General features: G+C 38.7%; 1 pseudogene; it reads left to right on the top strand.

The window, feature by feature from the left end:
* Nucleotides 1-6,028: 6,028 nt before the first annotated feature.
* On the top strand, nucleotides 6,029-6,380 carry LOC114615070 (annotated as a pseudogene).
* Nucleotides 6,381-11,183: the final 4,803 nt, after the last annotated feature.

The raw sequence follows: 11,183 nt of genomic DNA, 5'->3' as shown, positions 1-11,183 counted from the left end.
GATTAAAACTAAATGTCTCCAGGAAGCAAATTCCAAAAATCTAGATTAAGGTGAGATGTCCTTACACTCTGGAGGTCAATCTACAATAGATTACCTGGAAAATAAAGGATGAAGGATGAGTTTCTATTTGGTCCTTTTCAATTTGAGTTTTAGTGATTCATGTGTCATCTTCAATGAAAGGAGAGAAAATATTAAATGTGCCCAGAAATGTCTTTCTTCTATTCTAATGACCAGCCCAAACCAAATCCAAATCTAAACTTAACTATATTCAATAAAACTCAAACTAATCGAATACAAACAAAAATGAACCCAAACTAGAAGAAATCAAACCAAAGCACACCAGAAAACAAGCCAAATCATGTCAGACTTATAGCAACTTCCAGCCTCCCAGAACAGGTTTATTCTTTGCAACTCACAGTTCACATTCTGGCTTAACTGAGAGTCCCTAGCCTAAAATCCTGAGCCCAAGGCTTCTTTCTTCCATAAAATGAAGACAGAGAGGTAGCTCCAGCTCTCTTTTGCTTTTCTTCTTTTTTGGACATCTTAGATCAATTTTCAGAAAGAAACTACCCATATGAGTTTGCTGCTTTGAGGTGCCAAATATAGAACAGAGAAGATGGGAAAGTCAATGGCCATGAGCTCATCACTCTGCACCAATAGGCTAATAGAGGTTCCAATTATTTCCCAGATTTAGGTGCCTTCCATCAGGCACCTAAATTTATCACCAAGGAATGCATTTCTTCTATGTTAAGAATGAGGTCACTATCTGGTATCTAAAGGTCACAACCTGGAAATAGGCAATTTATTGTAGGTGAAGGACAGAAAATAAAATATTGACTAGTTTATCTATACAAAACTTCAAAATAATATGACAGAAGGCAGATGATTTGTCTCTTCACAAAACCACACTAATTTGTGACATAAAATTATTGTATTAAACTTATAATGAACTTATAGAACTAGTAACAGATAATGAATGTTTAGTCAGATATTAGTATTAATGAAAATACATGTAACCAATTCTGCTGTAACTTCTTATCAATCTATGATATGAATTTTTGCTTTATACTATGAACTTATAGAATAGAAAGTGCTTAGAAAACCATGTCATTTGATCAATTATCCTGAGAAATTATGAATCATAAGAACAACAATAAAGAGACAATTTAGTTCTTCTCTGTATAATCCAATAGACCCTCTCTCTGTCCATTTTTTGTTTCTATAACAAAATGCCACAAACTGGGAATTTCTAAACAATTGAAGTATATTTGGCTCATGGTTTTGAAGGCTGCAAAGTTCAAAATGTTTGCTCTGAGTATGCTTGCATTTCTACTTTTTGTTTTCTCTTCTTTTCTTTCTTTTCTTTTCTTTCTGGCTCATGAAGACTTAAGGACCTCCAAACCTCTCTCCTGAACAGGAAGGGGTTCAGGAGTCAAAGAGTAAAGAGCCCTAGTAACTAATCCCTTTTAAAAAATCCCCTGCTATTATTACCAGGAGTTAATTACCAGAAGCCAGAAGCTTCTGGTTCCTCCAATAGCAAGAGAGAGTTAATTGCCAAAAGTCATCAGCATTTGACTCTAATCATCCAGGCCACTCTTAGCTGAATTCCCTAGTTACCTAAACTGGATGCTGGGCTGGTCACTAACAATGTACTTTTGAATGCCCCCTCCAAGACTTATATTGAAATTGAACCAGAGTAAGGACTGAACTTTTGAATGGTTATCAAGTCATTTGGACTTGAAACTCGTGAAAAGATTAATGCTGATACTGAGGGATTAGGTTAGTTATCTCAAGAGTAGGGTTTAGATGTAAAACATAAATGTGGTTTGATTTCCTCTCTCCTAGCCATACTTGCATATCCTTTCACCAGAGTTTATAGGCCTCACTAGATATAGCACTAGCCCCTTCAAAACCATGAGTCAAATATACCTCCGAAATTCCCAGTCTGTGGCATTTTCTTATAGAAACAGAAAATGGAGAGAGAGAGAGGGTCTTGCATAAGTAGATGAAGGAAGCAATGAATAAACATTCATGTGTATTTTTTACATGTATTTAAGCATAGAAAAATTGCTTAAAAATGGCAGTCCCTTGAATTTGGAGAAAGTTAAAGGTGAAATTCAGACATAGAACAGGTTACAGTTGAAACTCAGGACTAGAAAGCAATCGTCTTTCCCTCTTTTTCTGTGTCATAGTTGGTGGAGACAAGACTGTAGTTGTGGGACTGTAATTTGGCCACACTCCCCAGAGCCCAGAGAGGGGGCGGAGAGAACAAATCTCTGCCTCAAGATTTCCCTGGCTCCGCCCTTCTCCTCCGTTTCCAATATATAAGCAAGACACCTTCCGACATTTTTCGGGAGAGCGTTTCATCATTCACTACCCAAGCCCGTCATCTGTTAATAAATCAACATATTTTAAATCGTCACATGTCTCCTAAATTCTGGACTCTTCGTTCAAGTAAGTCAAGGCTTGGGCAGGGGGAGGGAGAGAAGTTGATCCTCTGCCCTGGCGCTCTCTGTACCCTAGTTAGCCGCGGGGCTTGTGTCCTGTGTCTCTTGTTACTGCACGCCAGCTCATGGGACAGGGGATGAGAAGCCTTTTTCTCTGCGGTCGGCTCTGCATGCCCGCTGTCCTGAGACTTCCCTGACATCTGTGTGTGGGCACATGGGCTCCGGCCCGCACCCACACCCAGGCTGCCCCCGCGCAACCTGGGCGTGAAATCTGACCTACATGTAGTATTGTGTAGACTTGTTCCTGAGGTTCTGGTATGATAGCACATAGCCACCATCAAAATCATCACTACCCTTGTCCTGATGTCTTAGGGATATAGGGATATTCATATACATTGGGAGGATTTTATGCAAGATGAGAGTGTTGTAATTCAGTTTTTCATGTTAAAAATGAAGCCATATCATTGTTAAGCACACGACTGACCTGTATTAGAAAAAAAAACTGCTAAAGAAACAAGGTAGTTAAATATAGGCATTCTTATAACTACCCCTTATTACTTGGAAAATCGTTTAATTATTGTACAAATTCCTGGAAATTTTAGGCTTTAGAACTCACTTATGGCAAAGAAAAATATTTTCTCTAACTTTTAATAGTTTTTCTGACATTTTTAAAATAAAAATTTAAAGCAAGTGAAAAAAAAAACTGTTGTGTTACGTGAAAGTGTTTTTGTTTTAATCCCATTTGTGGGATACAGGGCTGCTTCTGATCATTCATAGTTGCTAATTATGATTTGTCTAATGTTCTAAGGTAGGTGTGATTTTTGGTAGTTGCAGATAGTTTACATTTGAAATTCTGGGGGCTCTTGAGGGAATATAAATGCAAGAGCCCTGAGAGGGCTGTGGTAGCTGCTGCTCCCTGTGCTGCTACCCCAGCTACTGCTGTTGGTCCTTGATTCTCCGGTTCTCTGATGCTGCTGGCTCCTGATTTCAATTTGCTGCTTTTGCTATTGCTGGATTGCTGGATTGCTGGATTGCTGGATTGCTGGATTGCTGGATTGCTGGATTGCTGGATTGCTGGATTGCTGGATTGCTGGATTGCTGGATTGCTGGATATTATTGGTTCTGATGGCATATATTGGACTTCCCCCTAGGAACTTGACATCACTAATCAGCAGGAAGTATTCTAAAGAAATCTATGCTCCCTTTCCATTCCAATCTTCTTTCTCTCCTGCCTAGTGTTGGAGTGGGGAGGGCAGGTGGTTGGAAGAGATTATGGTGAAATACAGGCAGAGAAGGATGGTTGATAGAAGAACCCAATAAAGTAGCCAAAAATGTGCCTATATATCCCCATTGTTTCATATTTAGTCAGCATCTGGAAGAGGAACTGATGATCAGCTGGGATGCAGAGAACAGATCCTTGGATTGGAGGGGCTGTCTTCAAGTTGGGCAGAGAGCTGTAGTCTGGAAGCTTTTGTGAGTCTTCAGTCCATGTTAAGGTGGGCTTTTCAATGAGGCAATTGCATGTAATTCCTCTCTGCTCCTTTTAGTAAGCCAAATAAAATTCACTGGTTTATTAAGTTGAAATTTGGTACAATTGTTACTTTATCCTGGATTCCCTTTCTGGGATGAATTGAGACTCCCCAGGAAAAGTCTGTCTCTTAGCTTCAGGAAATTCTTGGCAGTGGCACGTGCCCAGAAAATCCCTGTGGAGGTTAACAGTAGTCAAGAATGTGAGCTTTTATGATTTTAGTATGTGTGGGGCTAAGTATAGATAGTATGAATATCCTATCAATCTTAGGGTTTAAAAAAGATTAGTTAAGCTTACCCCATTTCCAAGTTCATAAGTTACTCTTTAAATTTTCTATTAAAAGGTAGCTTTGTCAAAATATTAGCACTTTTCATAAGGAAATTAATAATTTTCCTTATTAGATCTTTATATTTTATATACCCAAATTAAATTTCACTCAAGTTCTAGGCAGAAATTTAAGGTTTTCATAGGCTAATTTGCTATGAATTGCATGTTAGACTTTCTATAAAATGAATAATGACAAAAACAACCTGCACAGTGAGGATATCCTGACAAAACTATGGTTTCCTTGTGACCTTTTTGTTTCCGTAATTTGTCAGCCACCAGACACAGCCTTCATGGGTATTCTTTTATTTGCTCATTTTCTCTTTTACTGTTTTACAGGATTTTGATGAGGGTATTTAAACTGTGCCCTTTTCCCTTTGGCTTTTCGTAGACTATTGTGGAATTCCAAAAGTGCTTATTACTTTGACTAGCTTGTTATGTACTGTCCTGGGCTACAATACATACTTAATGATGAAATTTAAATATTTATAGAGACATTATCCAAACAATCCTAATGTCTTTATCTTCAATAGCTTCTCCACAGACCTCATTTCTGTAGTCTGATATCCTACCAATTGTTTACTAAACCAATTGTTCATGCCATGATTTAATAACTTTCTGGATTCCTCTTTGTCTATAGGAAAAAAATCTGATCCTAACAATGCATCAGATGGCTCATCACTGTATCAGATTATTTCCCTGCTCCAGGCTACCTAACACTGCACACAGAGCTTGTTCTTACTCAACTGTGTCCTATGCTAACTACACCATGCAGCCCACACCTTGCATTTACACCTGTCTCATTTCACTGCTTCTTATTGAAATACGATTCTCCTTTAGGTGTCCCTGCAAGGCCTTACTGAAGTCTTTTAGACACTCGCGGACCTGTGATGTTGTTGAGTTTCTACCTCCTTCTGTCACTCTTAATTAGATGCACATCTACACTTACCTTTGGTGTCTTGGTTCATCATTGCATCATCAGAACCATGAACGTGTAATGCTAGACTAATTAAGTATTTGGGTGAAACTCAAAAAGCTAAGACACCCCAATGGATCATCATGTTCACAAGCATAGGAGAAACTACACATCTAGCAGCCTTTCCTATTCTGGAAAACCTGAGCTCTTTGGTGAGAATTCCAGGCCTCTGGTGTTGAAACATCCATCAGACTGTGCTGCTTTTAAATTCTTGCTGGTTTGCTTTCAGCATTAGACCTCTAAGGTTATTGCTTTTCTAGAATTATGCATTCTGGTGCTTTCCTGGTACCATGGAATCTAGTTGATGGAGACAATGAGAAATTAACACCCATAGGCCAGTTCTCAAGCACAGTAAGAGAATGTGGTTCTAGACACCACAACCTACCCATACAGAAATTCCAATACTCATTCTACATGGACCTCAAGGAGTTCTAAAAAGCAGGATTGAGCCCTCACCACCTATCATGGGCTCAGCCTGTTAAGGCAAGCTTTCCTAAGTTTTCTTTCTTCCACATTTTTCTGTTTGTTTGTTTTACTTGTACTTGAAGTGATCATCTCTCAGATATGCTTTGACATCCCGGTTTTTGTTTCAGGCTCTTATCTTGAGAATAAAACTAGTTAAGATACCTAAGAAGATTGTGGCCACTGTCTCAGAAAATCAGGTGTATCCCTTCCTAGTTAATGACTCAAGAATAAGCACAATTAAGATTTCTAGCACGGTCCTGTCCTGGCCGCCATCGGAGAGCAGCAGCTATGGCCCTGCGTTACTCTATGGCCGTGGGCCTCAACAAGGGCCACAAGGTGACGAAGAACGTCAGCAAGCCGATACACAGCCGGCGCTGCGGGCACCTCACCAAGCACACCAAGTTCGTGCGGGACATGATCCGGGAGATCTGTGGCTTTGCGCCCTACAAGCACCGCGCCATGGAGTTGCTCAAAGTGTCCAAGGACAAGAGCTCACTCAAGTTCATCAAGAAGAGGGTGGGCATGCACATCCGCGCCAAGAGAAAGCGGGAGGAGCTGAGCAACGTGTTGGCAGCCATGAGGAAGGCGGCGGCCAAGAAGGATTGATGAACCCTCCCCCAATAAAAGATCATGGCTCCTATAAAAAAAAAAAGATTTCTAGGACGATGGCTATTATACTTGCTTCAAAAACCATATATATATAAAATGTACTTGCTTCAAAAATTTTATATATATGTATATATAAATATAATGATATCATATATTATATATCATATACCTTATATATATTATAATATATTATAATTATCCATACTATATATAAAGTATTAGATATTTATATTATATAATATACTATATATTGAAATTTTCTTTTGTTCCTGATTTATTTCATTGTGTTCATTTTCTCACAATTTTTCTATACTTCCTCTTTTACAGATGTATTGTATTTCATTGTGTAAAGGATACATGCATTCTTATTTATTTTTCGTATTTTATTTTTAATATTAATATTTATTTTTAATGTTTTATTATATTTATGTATTTAGTATGTAGGTTTAGGAATGCCTCAGTAGATATGTGGAAATCAGAGGAAATCTTGCAGGATTTGTTTCTCTCTTTTAACCATGTGAGTCCAGGGATCCAACTCAGGTGGTCATGCAAGGCAGTGTTTGCCTTAAGTTCTGAGTCATCTTACCAGCACCATCAACACCACACAATCATCTTTGATTGATGGTGATATAATTTCAGAGAAAACATAAAGCATACACACACACACACACACACATACACAAACACACAGGTCCTACCTCTGTGGGACCTGAACTCATAGATCATAGGATATTTTAATATTCATTATTCATATAAACCAACAGTATATGCAGTTCTTTTTTAAATCAGTTACATTTATTTGTATTATTTATTTGTTTATTTATTTAGTTGTGTGTATATACATTGATGGCTTCCATGGCTCATGTGGAAGTCTGAGGAAACTTGGCGTAGTCCTTCCACTATGTGGGTTCTGATAATTGAACTCAGATAATCAGTCTTTAAGGCAATCATCTATGTCTGTTGAGACAATTTGTTGACCTATTTGTAACAGTTTATATAGTCACACCAGAAATTACTTTTTGAGTTTTTGCATTTTAATCATTTAGAAATGCTTAGATATGTATTCATTTGGGCTTACACTTATTAAACCCTAATTTAAAATGATTTGAATATGTTTTATATGTATGTACACACTGTGCTGAAAATGTTAAGGACTTGTTATAATACTTTATCTCTTATTTTTGTTAATTGGTTTAATTATGTTTCTATTCATGTCAGAAAACCCTTATCTGTTTAGCCTATACTTTTACCAGTATGTTGACCCTAATTACCTTCTTTCACATTGCCAGGTTCTCTTTTGTTGTATTAATGCTGCTTTTGCAATGTGAGTGATTCTTAACTTTCATAAAACTAAAATCAAGTCATTGATTTTCTTTAATGGTGTTGATCATTTTTATCACATTCAAAACATAAATAGCCTTTTTATCTTCCAACTATATTTGAAACTATATTATTTTTACCTGCCATTATATCTAGATGTGTTTGCAGTATTTTGTGTGTATGTGTGCATGTGTATATGTTAATGGGTATGTGTGAAGAGGTCTCCTGGCTAGTTTTATAGCAACTTGATCCAAGCTAAAGTCATCTGAAAGGAGGAAACCTCAATTGAGAAAATGCCTCCATAAGATCCAGCTGGAGGCCATGTTCCACAGAATCAACTAAGCAGGGCTCATAGGAGCTCACAGAGACTGAAGTAATAATCACAGCATCTGTATGTGTCTGAGGTAGGTTCTTTGTATATGGTTGTGTAGTTTGTGATTCTTACGGAATTCCTAACAGTGGGAGCAGGGTCTCTCTCTCTGACTCTTTTGCCTGCTATTGAGACCCTTTCCTCCCACTGGTTTGCCTCATCCAACCTTGATATTCCTAGGATGTGTGCTCTTTTCTGTAGGAAATGAATGGGTCTGGGAGAGAGGAGTGGTAGGATATTGAGAGGAGTAAATGGAAGAGAAACTGTGGCTGGAATGTAATTATAGCAGCAGCAACAACAACAACAATGAAAGACCCAGGTGTATGTCACTTTCTTAATTTGTGATTGAAGGGGAAGGCATAGTCCACTGTGGATGGCATCTTCCCTGGGCTGGTGGTCTGATGTTCTATAAGAAAGCACACTGAGCAAAGCCATGAGGAGTAAGCCAGAAAGAAGCACCATTCCATGACTGCTGCATCAGCTCCTGCCTCCAGGTTCCTGTCCTGCTAAGACTTCCTGATAACTGGATATTAGGAAAAAAGCTCAGAATACCTATGACACAACTTGCAGAACATATGAATCTCAAGAAGAAAGAAGACCAAAGTGTAGATGATTTAGTCCTACTTAGAAGAGGGAACAAAATAATCATTGGAGGTAGAGAGTGGGAGAAACTTAGGAGGAAGAGTGGATGGGAAGAGGAAAAATGGGAGGGGGTGTGGGATCAGGAGTGAGAGGAGGCAGGGGAGAAGTACAGAGGGTCGGGAAATTGAACATAGGTATGTAGCAATGGGGAATGGGGAACTGGGGATAGCTAACAGAAAGTCCCAGACTCCAGGAAAGCAAGAGGTTCCGAGGACCCAAGTAGGGTGACATTATCTGAAATACCCAATAAAGAGGATTGAGAACCTGTAGAGGCCATTTCCAGAGGTTTGGCACGGCCCTGGTTGAGGGATAGGGCCACATACCCTACTCAAATATTTAACCCAGGATTGCTTCTGTCTAAAGAAAATACAGAGACAAAGAGTGGAGCAGAGACTGAAGGAAATGCCATCCAGAGACTGTCCCATCTGGGGATCCATCCCATATGTAACCACCAAGCCCAGTCACTATTGCTGACGGCAAGAAGTATTTCCTGACAGGAGCCTGATATGGATGTCTTCTGAGAGGTTCTGCCAGATCCTTAATGATACAGATGTTGATGCTTGCAGCGAAACATCAGACTGAGCACAGGGACACCAATGGACGAGTTAGTGGAAGAAGCTGAAGGGTTTGCAACCCCATAAGAAGAACAACATATCAACCAACCAGATCCCCCAGAGCTCCCAGGGACTAAAGCACTAACCAAAGAGTACACATGGAGGGATCCATAGCTCCAGCCACATATGTGGCAGAGGATGGCCTTGTTGGACATCTGGGGAAGAGAAGCTCTTGGTCCTGTGGGGTTCAATGTCCCAGTGTAGGGGAATGCTAGGGTGGTGAGGCAGGAGTGGGTAGGTAGGTAAGGGAGCACCCTCATAGAAGCAGTAGGTTGGTGGTCCAGTCCCTGGGAGCTCCACTGACACTGCTGCTAGCCCCACAGGGCTGGAAACCCCCTCGTGGTGTTTCATCACAGCGATATAAACTTTCAAGTTAAAGGGATACATGTGCACGTCCGTGTGTGTATTCATTATTTTGAAGGCCAGAGAGCAGTCAAACTTGGAAGTCTTTCTCAGCTGCTAACAGCTTTCTTTTTTGATCCAGCATTTTTCATTTTGCCTAGAGCTAACCAAATAGGCTAATCTTATCAGTTTAGGTCAATTAGCTTGTGCAATGGTTTACATATGCTTGGCCCAGGGAGTTGTAATATTAGGAGGTGTAGCCTTATTGGAGAAGGTATAGCCTTGTTGGAGTAGGTGAGTCACTATGGGCATGGGTTTTAAAACCCTTGTTCTAGTTCCCTGGAAGCCAGTCTTCTAGCAGTCTTCAGATGAAGATGTAGAACTCTCAGCTCCTCCTGCACTATGCCTTCCTGGAATCGGCCAGCTTCCTGCCTTGATGATAATGGATTAAACCTTTGAACATGTAAGCCACTCCCCAGTTAAATGTTGTCCATATAAGAGTTGCATTGGTCATGGTATCCATTCACAGCAATAAAACCTTAAGCAATACAGCTTGGATCAGTTAGCTCCAAATATGTCTGTCTCTGCATCCCCAGTACTTAATTATAAGCATATGTCTTCATGCCTAGCAGTTATGCATAAGTTCTGAGGACCAAACCTAGTTCCTAACGGTTGTGTGTTAAACACTTCATCAAGTTATTTCCCCACCTCCTCCATTTATGTAGATTTTTATAAAGATTTACTTATATGTTTATGTATGTGTAGGTGTTTCTGTATTCATATTGTCTCTAGAGGTAAAAAGAGACTTGAATCCCCTAGTACTGGAGTTATAGGTGATTGTGTGATATCCAGTGTAATTGTTGGAAACTAAACTAACTATAATAAAATCCCTATATAAAAATAATAGGCAACTCTGAGTGCAATTGACATATTCTGCTATGGATATTATCTAAGTAGGTGAAGTAAGGACTATGTTCTTAGGCTGTCCACTAACTTCTTGAATGTGTCTTTTTATATTTCATGAGCATGTTTTACCTAATCTACTTAGAATATAAAATAGGATTTTTTTAAACAGAAAATGAACATTTTTTTTAGAATTATCTGGATAGATACAACAGTAGTTTTATTCTTTATAAATGTAAGAAAAGCATTGTATTGAGAAGAGACACATGGCTATTCCATTAATTAATACATCAATTGAGAAAATATTGACTTATGAAATGGAATCTTTGTATCTATACATATACAATGACATGACACTTGCTTGAAGATATATTCAGTACCAAATATATAGATGTCACCATGTAAATACATAATTTCATGTATAAAACCAAAGAAAAGCTTTAGGTAAAATTTTTAAAATCCAGGCATGTACAGTCAATAATGTAACACGTGACATTTAAAATTTGGAATTTAAAGAATCTTAATATTAAGGACATGGAAATAAAACATATAAACGTGATATGGTAGAACACACATTTATTGATTTATGTATGCTAGTCTTTCTCTATATCTCAGGATGAAGCTGACTTGATCATGGTGGATA

The sequence above is a fragment of the Grammomys surdaster genome, unplaced genomic scaffold (assembly GCF_004785775.1).
Source record: "Grammomys surdaster isolate TR1022 unplaced genomic scaffold, NIH_TR_1.0 126546, whole genome shotgun sequence".
NCBI classification, from domain to species: Eukaryota; Metazoa; Chordata; class Mammalia; order Rodentia; family Muridae; genus Grammomys; species Grammomys surdaster.
The sequence above is the reverse complement of the archived record's forward strand: the minus strand, read 5'-3'. Positions and strand labels throughout refer to the sequence as shown.